We start from the raw sequence: 15,633 nt of genomic DNA on the forward strand, positions 1-15,633 counted from the left end.
TTCAGCTCGGGTCATGATCTCACAGTCCGTGGGTTGGAGCCCTGTGCCGGGCTCTGTGCTGATAGCTCAGAGCCTGGAGCCTGTTTTGGGTTCTGTGTCTCCCTCTCTCTCTGCCCCTCCCCTGCTCATGCTCTGTCTCTCTCACTGTCAAAAATGAATAAATGTTAATAAATAAATAAATAATGGTTAAGATGATAAATTTAATATTGTATGTATTTTGTCATAATTTAAGAAAAAAAATAATAAAGACCAAAAAAAAAAAAAAAAGGAAGCAAGAATTTCTCCAAATCACAGTCATTTCAAAACAAAAATCCAGGGGCGCCTGGGTGGCGCAGTCGGTTAAGCGGCCGACTTCAGCCAGGTCACGATCTCGCGTCTGTGAGTTCGAGCCCCGCGTCGGGCTCTGTGCTGACAGCTCGGAGCCTGGAGCCTGTTTCCAATTCTGTGTCTCCCTCTCTCTCTGCCCCTCCCCCGTTCATGCTCTGTGTCTCTCTGTCCCAAAAATAAATAAAAAACATTGAAAAAAAAAATTTTTTAAAATAAAAAAAAAAAACAAAAAAAACAAAAATCCATTTTCTTTTTTTTTTTTTTAATTTTTTTTTTTAACGTTTATTTATTTTTGAGACAGAGAGAGACAGAGCATGAACGGGGGAGGGTCAGAGAGAGGGAGACACAGAATCTGAAACAGGCTCCAGGCTCTGAGTGGTCAGCACAGAGCCCGACGCGGGGCTCGAACTCACGGACCGCAAGATCATGACCTGAGCCGAAGTCGGCCGCTTAATTGACTGAGCCACCCAGGCGCCCCCAAAAATCCATTTTCTAAAAAAAAGTAAAACACTGAAGTTCTGTGTCCAGGAGAAAACAGGAGAGAAATTACTGGAATAAGCTGACTGCGTGAAGACTCTTTCCCCCCAGTTTCCAAATAAGCCACAGAAGCTTTAAAATAAATCAAAATCGGGCACCTGGTGGCTCAGTCGGTTAAGTGTCTGACTTCAGCTCAGGTCACGATCTCACGGTCTGTGAGTTCAAGCCCTGTGTCGGGCTCTGGGCTGACGGCTCAGAGCCTGGAGGCTGCTTCGGGTTCTGTGTCTCCCTTTCTCTCTGCCCCTCCCCTGTTCATGCTCTGTCTCTCTCTGTCTCAAAAATAAATAAACGTTAAAAAAATTTAAAAAAAAATTAAAAAATAAAATAAATCAAAATCAGCTACAATCAATGCATATTGAGGTTTTGATCTGGGCCACTGACTTCAAGCCTCAAAATAAGCACAATAAAATCGTCACTGAAGGGTTGAACACAGCATTCATCACAGCAATACAAGGAAATTGAAAAGCCAACAATCCTGAACACATTTGCAGTCCCACCTGCACTTGACAGCTGACAAACGTGACACTCTCAGGAGCAGAGAAGAAAAGCCTGGGGGTGCACAGAACAGTGGGGGGATTCCCTCACTTATATAGAGGAAGGCGCTTTCCCAGAGCTCCAGAAAAACTAGACCACAAGACAAAGTTAATACAACACAGAAAGAGAGGAGAGCCTGCGTGGATCAGTTAGTTAAGCTTCTGACTCTCAGTTTCAGCTCAGGTCATGAGCTCCTGGTTCGTGGAGCTCCAAGCTGGACTCTGCACTGAGGGTGCAGAGCCCGCTTGGGATTCTCTCTTTCTCTTTCTCTTTCTGCCCCACCCGTGCAAACGATCTCTCTTTCTCTTTCTCAAAAACGAATAAATAAACTAAAAGAGAGAGAGAGACTCTCAATATTTCCCCCACCTCCATGCCAACCCTGCTCAATAGCTTTTCACTGAATGGAGAATAACATCTAAACTCCTTACTATGGCGTGAAAAGTATCCATGAGCTGGCCCCTGCCCACCTCTCCCCTGTTTTTCATCGTCTAAATCAAGGGTTGACACACTTCCTCTGTAGAGAACCAGATAGGAAATATTTTAAGTTTTGTGGATCATAAAAACTCTGTAGCAACTGCTCAACTCTGTCACAAAGTCAGCCCAAGACAATATATAATTGAAGAGGTGTGCCTGTGTTCCAATTTATGGACACCAAAATTTGAATGTCATTTAATTTTTATATGCCATGAATAATTCTTTTGATTTTTTTCAGCAATTTGAAAATATAAAAACCATCCTTAGTTGACAGGCTGTATCTGAACTGAGGGCCATAGTTTGCCAAGCACTGGACTAAACACACTGGCCCGTTTTTCTGGGTTATGGTCTTTGCACATGCTGTTCCTTCTGCCTAGAAAGCTTGTCCCTCTACTCTTGGCCAGGCTAACCCTTCATCCTTAAGGTATCAGCTGAAATGTTGCTTTTGCAGAGAGGTCTCCTTTATTCCTCCACATGCAAATAGTTCCCCATGAGCCTCTATCACAGCATCCCACCTTTCTGCCCATGGGACTTACCAGTTTGCAATTATATATTAATTCTGTGTCTTATATTGTTCAATATTGGTCTTCCACTGGACTGAAACTCTATGATGGCAGAGGTTATACTATTTTGCTCACTATATCCCCAGCATCTAGCACCATGCCTGGAACTCAATTAGTATTTGTTGACTGGGTGCACCAGTAGGGGTCAGTAGGTTGAGCATCTGACCCTTGATTTCAGCTCAGGTCATGATCCCAGGGTCATGGGATCAAGCCTCGTGTCAGGCTCTGCACTGAGCATGGCACCTGCTTAAGATTCTCTCTCCCTCTCCCCTCTCCCTTGCTTGTGTGCTCTCTCTCTCTCTCTCTCTCTCATATAAAAAAAAAGATGTTGAATAAATGAATATTGTCCTACAAAGTTCTCATTCATCTCATCTGTCACCTGGAGTCCATCATGGTGATGACCACCCTCAACCAGTGGGAGGTAAAACAAACCTATATTGGGATCAGCCAGACTACTCTGGGGCCGGGGAGGGGAGGGTCCATACAGACTAGCATTTCTCACGCCTGGGTCCATTTTTGGCACAAATATATCCCATTTATAAATTTAGAGTTTTGGAGCAGTTCAGGGATTCTTGAAAGGATCACCTCCCCTGTGGAAAATAATAAGGAATCTCCTGGCGACCATTCCTTCCTTCTTAATTCCCATTCAATATTTCTAACTAACAAGTAGGTAAAGTCTCTATTGATGCTAATAAGTCTTTAACACCTGTCTGAATTTACCATAGTCTCTTTTTCAACAAAGACAGAGCAAAGCTCTAAGCTCACAACCTTCATGATTAGACTTTACTTCTGCAGTTAGCATACAATAAAACATCTTTGGTATATAGGTCTGTAAGTTTGAACACATGCATAACCACCACCACCATCAGGATACAGACCAGTTCTGCCACCCCAAACTCCCTTGTGCCACCCCTCTGTAGTCAACCCCTCCTACCACCCTCTGCCCACCAGTGGTCTATTCTCTGTCCCTCTAGCTTTGCCCTTCCTAAAATGTCATATAAATAGAATCACACAGAATGCAGCCCTTTGAGACGGACTGCTTTTACTCAGCATAATCTAGCTAGTAATAACACGATTTGGTTTTGTATATGTATATACATATGTATGTATGTACATATATAAATATATAGTCATCTATATTTACAAGCAAGTGACAGAAATTTTCCATTTACAATAATGACATGTTTCCTTCTAAAATAAATCTGTTAAGTAAAAAGAATAGGTAAATATTTGTATGCGTGGTAAGAAAAGGGGAAAAATCATGAAGGTGGGACACAAATGCCTAAATTCTGGGATATAACAGACATTAGATATATAATGATATAATTGCATCCTACCCTCTTACCCCCTACTCACACACCCAAAATACCAGTCTGTAATTCTATGAATTCCTGAAAGGGAAGGAAAAAGAATTTTAAGAGAAGAAACGGTCTATTCCCAGGCATCTCATTCCAACCAGGCTTTCCTGAGTGCAGTTCTAGAAGCTTTGATTCCTTCCTCAGGCACCTGATCGTGGAAAGACAATTCCAGCACAAAGAGCAAGGGCCACGAGAGGTAGATTTCTTTTGTTTGCAAGCTCTTCTTTGTTGCCATGTTAGTTTAATGATTACTGTGGCTGTCATCATCCACACTACTACAAACAAATGCCTTAGAATCTTTTATCTGTGGTGTGTAACGTTCAGAACACGGAAACAAAGGGAACTTAAATAGTGTGTTATAAGCGTGTGAGGGTAAAACCTTCAATCACCCATTTAACAAAAAGCCTCCTCCTGTCACTGGGCATGTTAGTTCATGCCCTACAGGACTTTTCAGAGACTGTTTCCGCCTTTGACCCAGGTGCAGTCGTAGCCAAACATTTGGATCCTTCACACAATAAGGTCTGTGCTTGCAACAGAGCAATATCAAAGCTATGAACAGGAGAGGAAAATTTAAATAGAACTAAGTGGGTACATCTTTCTGTTATTTATGTTTCCTCTCCAAAAAATTTGCTTCATTTTTAAGACATTTATTTAGTTCCTAAAGAAAGGTAATTATATTTTATTAATGGAAAAAGAATATAAGGTTTCTAGCTTGCTGAATATGTAAGAAACAGTTAGAGGCTGGAAAATGAACATGAACTTTAATCTCACGAAGGAAAATCACCTAGAAAAATCCATCCAGAGAATGGTCTAACGTGCTACACTTACCACTGAGATAGTAAATGCTTTTTAAAATGCCAAATTAAGATGATGCTAACATATTTTTTTAAATACTTTGGGAGGGGCGCCTGGGTGGCGCAGTCGGTTAAGCGTCCGACTTCAGCCAGGTCACGATCTCGCGGTCCATGAGTTCGAGCCCCGCGTCAGGCTCTGGGCCGATGGCTCGGAGCCTGGAGCCTGGAGCCTGTTTCCGATTCTGTGTCTCCCTCTCTCTCTGCCCCTCCCCCGTTCATGCTCTGTCTCTCTCTGTCCCAAAAATAAATAAAAAATGTTGACCAAAAAAAAAAAAAAAAAAATACTTTGGGAAACTTGGGATGATAGAGCTGGCAAATGTCACCAATTAATCTTCAGAGGAAAATTCAAGAAAAAGCAAGGATGGGATAAATCTTTTATTCACATGGATGTTTTGAAGCCCCTCAAATTTCACTACACTGGCTAAAATACTTCCTTTTTTACCACAATCCATTAAAATTTTTTTTTAATGTTTATTTATTTTTCAGAGAGAGACAGAGAGACAGAACATGAGCAGCTGAGGGGCAGAGAGAGAGGGAGACACAGAATCCAAAGTAGGCTCCAGGCTCTGAGCTGTCAGCACAGAGCCCAACACGGGGCTCAAACCCAAGAACTGCAAGATCATGATCTGGGCCGAGGTTGGACATTCAACCGACTGAGCCACCCAGAAGCACCCCCCACCCCAAATTTTTTAATGTTTATTTGTTTTTGAAAGAGAGAGAGAGACAGAGAGCAGGAGCGGGGGAGGGACAGAGAGAGAAAGAGAGAATCCAAAGCAGACTCTGTGCTGACTGCAAAGAGCCCAATGTGGGCTAGAACCCAGGAACATGAGATCATGACCTGAGCTGAAGTTGGACATTTAACCCACTGAGCCACCTAGGCGCCCCCTATAGTCCATTCTTGATGAGCAGTCTCTAGACTTTCCCAGAACCATGCAAATTCTTTCCAGGAGTCTCACTCTTACTATAACCAGAACCCCTCTCCATGCACGTGACATTCTGTAACAAGACTTTCACGTATGTAAGACTGTTACCGAAGTAGGTGAAGCCCATAGGCTTTAGATGAAAAGCAGACCCATGCAAGGGCAAGTGCAAGATGGCGCGTGCATTCAGGTGCCAGTGCTCTGTTTGAAGTACAGGGTGTATGGTTGGATTTTCTTCTTTTAGAAAGACATGGGTGGAAGGACACATAGATGGCTCAGTCAGTTAAGCATCTGACTTTTTTTTTTTTAATATTTATTAATTCATTTTGAGAGAGAGAGAGACAGAGCGTGCACACAAGTAGGGGAGGGGCAGAGAAAGAGGAAGAGAATCCCAAACAGGGTTCACGCTCACAGCACAGAGCCCAATTCAGGGTTTGATCTCACAAAGTGTGAGATCATGACCTGAGCTGAAATCAAGAGTTGGTTGCTTAACCGACTGAGCCATCCAGGCATCCCAAGCATCTGACGCTTGATTTCGGGTTTCAGGCCTGTGTCAGGCTCTCCTCTGTCTCTCTCTACCCCTCCCCCACTTGTGCTCTTGCTCTCTCAAAAATAAATAAACTTACAAAAAAGAAAAGAAAAAGAAAGTGATTGGTGGAAGCTACACGTCTTGGGCAGTGATTCTCCATCAGTGTAATTTTGCCCCCAGATAACACATTTCACAGTATCTGGAAGCCTTTTTTGTTGTCACAAGTTGGGGTCTGATATTGGCATCTAGTAGGTAGAGACCAGAGAACTGCTGAACATCAGTCTCCCAAAACAGAGAATTATCTGACCCAAAATGTTAATAGTGATGAAGTTGAGAAGCCCAATTCTAAATTTTTTTTTAACGTTTATTCATTTTTAAGAGACAGAGACAGCGGGGGGAGGGGCAGAGAGAGACACACACACACACAGAATTCAAAGGAGGGTCCTGGCTCTGAGCTGTCAGCAGCCCGACTCGGGGCTCAAACTCACGAATCGCGAGATCATGACCTGAGCTGAAGTCAGACAGTTAATCGACTGAGCCACCCAGGTGCCCTGAGAAACTCCATTCTAGAGGAGATCTTCTAGGGCAATACTGTCCAACAGAACTTTCTCTGATGATGATGGAAACATTCTATACTATGCTGTTCAATACAGCAGCCACTAGCCACATGTATATACTGAGTACTTAAAATGTGGCTAGTGCAAGTGAGGAACTGAATTTTTAATTTTTTTGCTTTTAATTAATTTTAATGTAAATAGCTATAAGTGGCTATGGGGCTGCCATATTTGCAGGGCACGTCTAGAGAAGAATAAAGCCTAAAGGAAATTCCAATATTTAAAGCTTTGCTGATCACAGCACATCAAAGAGGATCAAACTGGGGGAGCCCATGAGACTCACTTGGGAGCTTGCTGGAGATGGATGCCTGTGGATCATTAGGGGGCCAACTAGTCCCAGTTTGCCCAGAACTTTCTTTTTTTTAAGAAATTTTATTTTTTAATGTTTATTCACTTTCGAGAGACAGAGACAGAACACGAGCAGGGGAGAAGCAGAGACAGGGGGACACAGAATCTGAAACAGGCTCCAGGATCTAGGCTCTGAGCTGTCAGCACAGAGCCCGACGTGGGGCTCAAACTCACCAACTGTGAGATCATGACCTGAGCGGAAGTCGGATGCTCAACCGACTGAGCCACCCAGGCGCCCCGCCCAGAACTTTCTTGGTTTTAGCACTGGAAGTTCCATATCCTGGGAGACCTCCAGTCCTGGGAAAACTACTTTAGCTTGGGTCCCACTTTCAGAAGTTTTCATTCAGTGGGTCTGGGGTGGGACCTGGTAATTGGCCTTTTTATCAGATTTCCCAGGAGATTCTTCTGTGTAGCAAGGTTCAAGAATCAACGGCAGAGTGGCCAGTTAATGGAGGCTGCCAAAAGCAGGCAGAGGGAGGCAGGAGGGGAAGGGTGCTGGGTTGTTTGTGCCTTGGCAGTTCAGTGATTTCTTGCATGGCTCAACTACTCCAGCCTGTCCCAGAAGAACAAGGGTCCCTCTCCGGGAGAGCCAGAGACAATGCAAGACACATATAACAGCTCACGCACCCACTGACACCTGCTAGAAGGAGTAGCCTCCTCTGTGACCCAATGAAGATCTCACTTCCTGGAGACCTATAGGCTATGGAAGCCCCCTCCTCATCCCCTTTGCCACCATATGTGTTGCTCAGAATCCTAGCAGGAGCAGTGGAACATGATAGACCTTAATGTCCCCTGTGGCTAGTACCCTCTAACGCTTTCTCGACCACTGAAGCTCAGAAAGGCAGGAGACAGTAAAGCCAGGTTAGGCTTTATCCATACCCTGTGATTCTAGGTCTGTAGCAAGCCTCTCTCTTTGAGAGGAAAATGAACCCCTTTCGGGTTCCGTCTCTGGGACTAGAAGTTTAGTTCTTTTTATTTTTTTTTTTTAAGTTTACATATATGTTCATTTAATGTTCATTTACTTTTTTAAAAAATTTAAAAATTTTATTTTTTTATTTTTTTTACATTTATTTTTGAGAGACAGAGCACAAGTTGGGGAGGGGCAGAGAGCGAAGGAGACACAGAGTCTGAAGCAGGCTCCAGGCTCTGAGCTGTCAACACAGAGCCTGATGTGGGGCTTGAACTCACAATCTATGAGATCATGACCTGAGCCAAAGTCAGATGCTTAACCGACCGAGCCACCCAGGTGCCCCAATGTTCATTTATTTTTGAGAGAGAAAGAGAGAGAGCACGCGCGTGAGGCGGGGAGAGGCAGAGGGAGAGGGAGACAACAGAATCTGAAGCAGGCTCCAGGCTCTGAGCTGTCAGCACAGGGCTCAAACCCACTGACCACGAGATGATGACCTGAGCTGAAGTCAGACGCTTAACTGACTGAGGCACCCAGGTGCCCCTATATATTTATTTTGACAGCGAGAGAGAGAGACACCAGGGGACAGACAGACAGAGAGAGAGAGGGAGAGAGACAATCACAAACAGGCTCCACGCTGTCAGCGCAGAGCCCTATGCGGAGCTCGAACTCATGAACTGTGAGATCATGACCTGAGCTGAAATCAAGAGTCAGATGCTTAACTGACAAGCCACCCAAGCACCCCTAGAAGCTTAGTTCTTAACCAGACTAATTCAGATCTTTATAATAATCCTCATAATGCCTATTTTTTTTTAATTTTTTTTTTAACATTTATTTATTTTTGAGACAGAGAGAGACAGAGCATGAACGGGGAAGGGGCAGAGAGAGAGGGAGACACAGAATCTGAAGCAGGCTCCAGGCTCTGAGCCATCAGCCCAGAGCCTGACGCGGGGCTCGAACTCACGGACCGCGAGACCGTGACCTGAGCCGAAGTTGGATGCTCAACCGACTGAGCCACCCAGGCGCCCCTATAATGCCTATTTAAACAAACATTATATAATAGAACATCATAAGTATTGTGGTTCCAGATCTGCATAAAGAAAAACAGAAGCAGAAACCAATAACAAAACAATGAATATGTATGTGCCAGACACTGTTATGAGAACTTGACGGGTATTAACTCATTAGATTCTTACCACAGTCTTATCGATGGGTGCTGTTATTATTCTCATTTTACTTAGGGAGATACTGAGGCACAGAGAGGTTCAGTAACCTGGCCAGGGAACACAGCCAAGAAGGAGTGGAATACAGCATCATAAATGCCCTTTCCTTTCAAGGAAGCAAATTTTCCCTTTTTCAACTCATTTGCTTAACATTCACATCTTGAGATCAGCCATCTTTTTGCCCATGCTGGGTAGGCATGATGTTAAGCTTGGGAAGTTTCTAGATTCAGTGCTGTTTGTAGCATGGCCAAGAGCAGGGTGAAGTGAAGAGTTTGCCTGGACACAGATTTAAGGGAGAGTACCCCAAATCCTAGTAACCTAGATAAATAATATCTTAGTGTAATATTTTTAAAAACAGGAAATACATAGTGAACAAAATATCAACATTTTCAATAAAGACAGGCTCAGGATTACTGATTTATATCTTCTGTTCCAATTTGACTTGGCTCCACAGAGACTGGCAGGCAGGACCCTGCAATGCAGGCATTTCATGAACCACCCCAGGAATGACAGTTCTGGGGGCAACTTAAACCATCTTCCTGGGATTTCCGTCTACCTCCTCATGTTAAGGGCTTCCCTCTGATTGTACAATTTATAAGTCAAGTGTCTGCCACAGGAAAAACGTCCACCTCTCATTTGGAGAGCCATGATTTTTCATTTATTGGCGGGGGGCAGGGGGGTGCTAACAGATGAAAGATTAGGAACCGCAACTCTGGACCTCCAATTTTTCTTGTTTCTCCTATTTTCAGAAATAGGGCTTTCTGCTCTTCTATTTAAATGATACCCACCCTGAATCAAATGCCATAGAATATGGAACTTGTTTGTCTGGCATTTGTAAAAATACAGAAATCTTACCCAGCCCTTACTCCTTTTCCTATGAATAAGGAGTGTTCTTTCTAGAAATGACCCTATTAATGACTAGCATTGCATCAGCCTGGGTTTATCTCTGGGGACATTGAACCTGAGGTGGCTAGAAATAACCTTAAGCAGCAATATAATCCAATCTCCTGACACTCCATTCTGGGAACTCTTGGCAAATACAAACCACGGAGAGATTCACAGAACTTCTAGAAAAAAGTCTGCACCTTCAACCTGACCCTTCCTCCTGGGAAAAGGACCCTTCCTGGAAAAGCATGATTATAAACCCCATTTCCTTGTCATCCAGATCCATGGAGCTCCTTTTTGCCTCTCCAGTGTAGAAGGAGCCTTGTCAGACAACAATATCGGCAAGCATGACGATAACACCATTTACTGAGCACCTACTTCAGCGCCAGGCACTATGCTACGCCCCTCACTGCATCAGCAACTGTATCCTCCAACAACTTGATGGAGAGGTATTATTATCCTCACTTTACGATGATTACACTGAGGCCCAGAGAGAGTTAAGTAACTTGCCCAAGGTCACACAGCTGAACAGAGGCAGATGGGATTCTAAGCTGTGCCTCTCTGACTGAACTTGGATCACATTTATCATCGTTATCAGAGGAAGAAAGGGAGTTGGAGATAATATTTATGGAGTGGCTTCCAGTGCACCATATTTTCTTTTTTCTTTTTTAATTTTTAAAAAATGTTTGCTTATTTACTTTTGAGAGAGAGAGAGAGAGAGAGCACAAGTGGGAGAGGGACAGACATAGAGAGAGAGGGAGACACAGAATCCAAAGCTGGCTCCAGGCTCTGAGCTGTTAGCACAAAGCCTGACGTGGGGCTTGAAACTCAAAACCATGAGATCATGACCTGAGCCGAAGCCTAATCGACTGAGCCAACCAGGTGCCCCACCATATTTTCTTATTAGCCTTGATATCCACCGGGGGAGGTGGGAGCTCTTAGCATACTACCCATTCTATAGACAAGCAAACTGAACCTTGAAAGGTACAATAACTCACCCACAGTGGCACGGTAGGACCGGGAGAAGCCACATTTTGATTCAGGCAGACAGCTTTAGAGCTTCCTGAGCTGATATGCTCCCTGACTTCCTCATAGTCTTTCTTTCCTCTAACAAGTACTTATCGTGCACTTATTCTGTGCCTGGCATCTGGCAAGAAGCAACAGGACAGCCCGTTTCTACCTCCTCCCATGACACATTCTCCAGGGTTCCCTACCATTTATGTGACCCCCGCACCACCTTTAAAACACCCTTTCTTACCTGCCCTCCGTCCTGGCGTTTCCTCTCCACCCTGCGGAGACAGCGGGTCCTCTCTCTCGCTCTCTCTTCTTTTTTTTTTTAAACACTAACCCATAAGGCCCTTCGTCTTCTGCCTTAGACACAGCCCCACTTGCTCTCTTAGTCACACTGCTGGGCCTGGCCACCCAGCTTCCAGACAGCAGCTATTTACCAGCCTATGGCAGAGGAAGCCCCAACTTGGAGCCCAAACTGTGTATTTCTTTCTTCCTGAACCCCAACCCTGCCCTCTCAACAATACTCTTGGCATCAGTGCACTAAAAAGACCAAAGTCCTTTCTAGAGGTTATTTTATCTCTTGGACACAATAAGGAAGTAACAAGGTTGATTTTTTTTTTTAATCCCAGGAGGGAGGTGCAATGGAAAGAGACTATCTTTTCATTTATTCAACAAAGCATTCTCCCACACATCATGCTCCACTAGATACCCTCAGGCGCTGGCCACTTTGTTTTGCAGGTGTAGCCCCTGAAGCAACAGGCAGACATTACAAGTTAACTCAGTAATTATGATGGCATGACCCTTCCAGAGATAAAGGACAGGCCTCGTTTCATGGCCAGCTAACTTGAATCAAACCCTGGCTCCAGTGCTCTACCCCTCTGAGGCTCCACGACGCTATCCTTTTGAACCTCAACTTTCCCTGCCCTCATCTGCAAAATGGGGACAATATACTCTCCTCCAATGGGTTTCTTAGCCCTCAGAACTGTCATCTCTGGGGTGACTCATGGGACACCTGGACTGTAGGATCCTGCTTGCCAGTTAGTATGGAGCTGAGCCAAACTGGAATTGAAAGCAAAAGGACAAATTAGTAACTTTCTTGTAGGTGTAAGTCAGGGTTTCTCGACCTCAGCACTTCTGGCATCTGGAGTCAGATGTTCTCAGTCGTGGGGGCTGTCTTAAGTATTAGAGGATGTTGAGCCACATCCCCAGCTTCCATCCATTAGATGTCAGTAGGACACTCCCCATTACCAACCCCACAAGCTGTGGACAACTGGAAATATCTCCAGGAACGGACAAGTATCTTCTGGGAGGCAAAAGCACCCCCAGTCAAGAGCCACTGCTATGAATGACAGAATGTTCCACAAACTTGGGATAGTATCTCCCCATTCCCTTTGAAAAGGCAAGGACATTAGCACCTCAGCATTTTCCTCTAGGAAAGTTTTTCTTCCCCCCATTTCCCCACTTTTAGAAACTATACCATATTTTTACATGTTGTGCCCATTCTGCAGATCAGGGAACTGAAGCTCAGAAAGCAACTTGTTGAAGTCCCAGAGCTGGAAATTACTCAAAGACAATATTTGAACCCAGGTCTAGCAGGAAAAACTACTATGTAACTGTCCTTGCCACCTGAAATCCTCCTCCCAAAGCCTCATCAGCTGCATTGGGTAATGCACCGAAGCAGAGGAACTCGGACCTCTTTGCGATAACAAAAGGCTCCCGGTGACAGCCTCCTTGTACACTAGATGGGGAGACTAGGATACAACGGGGACACACCTCCCTCTGCACTGAAAATAGGGGGCTTCTTGGGAATGTTCCAGATAGCAAACAGTGGCCTGGCTCTGTGGACAGGAAGCAAGAAAGCTCCTCAGGCACCTGCTCCCCTCCCCTCCCACCTCCTGCCTCCCCTAAATAAACATTCTTTCTGTACCATCGTCTCCACTCTGTAGTAGAAACGCATAGCATTCACTGTAGCCAAAGTGTCGGCTAAGTGCCAGGCACAGTTGAGAGTGCTTTATGTTTACGTAAACCAGAAGAACACCATATGGGGTAGTTACCATTGTTGTCCCCATTTTACAGATAAGGAAACTGAGACCCAGAAGGGCGATAACCTGCCACATTCTCCTTACTAGGAGGATGTCAAGAACATGCAGACTTTATGACCAACAGACCTGGTTCAAATGTTGATTCCTCTACCAGCCACCTGGGTAACATCCGGCAAGTTAGCTAAACTCCCTGAACCTCAGTCTCATCAGTAGCATGGGACTAGCAGGGATTGTTATAAAAATAAAAATTAACATTCTTATCCATTCAACAAGTGTTTACTGAGCATCTACAGGGTCCAAGCACGGGGGATGTATCTGCAAACATAACAGCAAAAGGATCCTACCCTAGCGGCATGCACACTCTAGTAGGGACGCGCTTTTATGTGTTAGGTCGGTTAATCCTCGCGATAACCAATAGACTATTTACTATTACATTATTGTACCCATTTCACAGATGGGGAGAAGGGGCCTCAGAAGCAGTTTTCCCCCATCTCCCTTCAACCTTCTAGGAAATAGTGGGACCTGGATTAGACATTAATGCCCAATCTCCAGAGCTCAACTTCTTGGATTCAAATCCTGCTGTTTCCGTCTGTGAGTTCGAGCCCCGCGTCGGGCTCTGGGCTGATGGCTCAGAGCCTGGAGCCTGCTTCGGATTCTGTGTCTCCCTCTCTCTCTGCCCCTCCCCTGTTCATGCTCTGTCTCTCTCTGTCTCAAAAATAAATAAACATTAAAAAAAATTTTTTTTTTTAAATCCTGCTGTTTCCATCTAATTGATATGGGCACGTTACTGAACCTGAGCCCAAATCTCTTCGTGGGGCAAAATGGAATGAGGAGGCCCTATCTCAAGACAGTGTCAAACGTCTAACATTTAGGAAGTGCTTCTTGGGTCCCCAGCATACACGAGGCTCACAGAAACCCTAGGAGAGATGTCTTATTCTGGGTCCCTTTTCAAGGAGGTGGACACAGGAGCCCAGAGAGGGTAAGTAACTTGCCCAATGGCGCACAGCGCTTAAACAGTGCGATTGCAAAGTCGGAGCTCTGAATCACAACAGCAGGGAGGCACGCAGAGACAGACTCACGGGGTCGAGTACCCCTGGAGAGAGTGCCAGCAACTGGGTGCGATTACTCTTTCCCTTCTGCAGCTGTGCAGTGGGCGAGTCAAGGTGGCCAGGCCGGCGGATTGTGCTCGCTCTTCAGAGGCTTTCCTAACTCCAAGGCCCAGCGCACTGCCGCCCGGAGCTGGAGCCACCGCCTGGATCTTTCCCTTCCGCGATGTTTGCCCACCCGGGGTGCTTCTTTCCCTGTGTCTCGTACCCTGTCCCTGCTCGCTCCTCTCTCCCTCGCCAAAGCTGCCATCCCTGGCCATCCCGCAGCTGCCCCGCGTTGGGGACACGCCCCCGATAGGGGGCCCGGTTCTTCCCGTCGATCCCGTCTCGGAACCAGGGAGGGGGCTCCGCCAAAGCCGCTGAGTCTCGGTGGCTACCTGGGAAGACAGTCCCCGAGCTGGCCCCGAGACGGGAGAATCCGCCTCACCTCCCTTAGGCTTTTGCGTCTCCTGCGCCTGACGCTGAGGCCGCTGCCGCGTCTGCTTGGCCGCGTGGCACACAGGTGACCCTGGTCCCGGGCAGCGGGTTGCGAGGCTGCGCGCGTCTTGGCACCGGAGCCGGACTTCCTGCCCGGAGGGATGATTGCTTTCTTGGAATCCAGCCAAGTTCCTGCAAAAGCTGGATTAATACACCTGTTGGCGTCAGAGACCTCTATTCACTGTCCCGGGAGGGTCTGCATTCATTGTTTCTTTCCATCTGGCAAACCTTACCAAGTGCCCACGGCTGCAGGGCACCGGGACCCAGAGGAGCCAGAGGGCGCACAGGCTAGGGTTGTGGTCTCCAAAACGTTGGCCACTAGCCACATGTCGTTATGCAGCATTTGAAATTGTGGCTCCAATGAACTGAGATGTTTCTAAGACACAGGATTAACACACACACACACACACACACACACACACACACACACACACACACACCCCAAAAAAACCACACACACATTTTTTAAATGTTTATTTATTTTTGAGAGAGACAGAGCAGGAGCAGAAGAGGGACACAGAGAGGGAGATACAGAATCCGAGGCAGGCTCCAGGCTCTGAGCTTTCAGCACAGAGCCCCAGGTGGGGATCCAACTCACAAACTGTGAGATCATGACCTGAGAACAAGTCAGAGGCTTAACCGACAGAACCAACCAGGTGCCCTTACATACACATTTTTTAAACTCATTAAGAAGTTTTAAATTGATTGCATGTTAAAATGATAACATTTAGCAGACTGTTAAATAAAATATATCATTAAAATTATTTTCTCCTGTTTCTCCTTTTCTGAAATGCAGCTATTAGACACTTTAAAATTATAGGTCTCCTATTATCCTTCTATTGGATAGTGCTTGTCTTGGGCAGGAACCCACAGGATGTTCCCCAAATACCTCTCCAGTTCTCCGTCCTACAATTTATTCAGCCC

General features: G+C 45.5%; 1 protein-coding gene across 2 annotated transcripts in view; it reads right to left on the reverse strand.

Moving 5' to 3' along the window:
• Positions 1–11,634, reverse strand: part of TMC5 (transmembrane channel like 5) — a 74,912-nt gene extending 63,278 nt beyond the window's left edge. The window contains exon 1 of one of the 2 annotated variants that reach the window (XM_058712070.1): positions 11,332–11,634. The gene's annotated coding sequence lies outside the window, so the exon portion shown is untranslated. The remainder of the gene's footprint in view (positions 1–11,331) is intronic. The other variant, XM_058712069.1, reaches the window with a different exon arrangement.
• Between the last annotated feature and the right edge of the window lie 3,999 nt (positions 11,635–15,633).

The sequence above is a fragment of the Neofelis nebulosa genome, chromosome 18 (genome assembly GCF_028018385.1).
Source record: "Neofelis nebulosa isolate mNeoNeb1 chromosome 18, mNeoNeb1.pri, whole genome shotgun sequence".
NCBI classification, from domain to species: domain Eukaryota; kingdom Metazoa; phylum Chordata; class Mammalia; order Carnivora; family Felidae; genus Neofelis; species Neofelis nebulosa.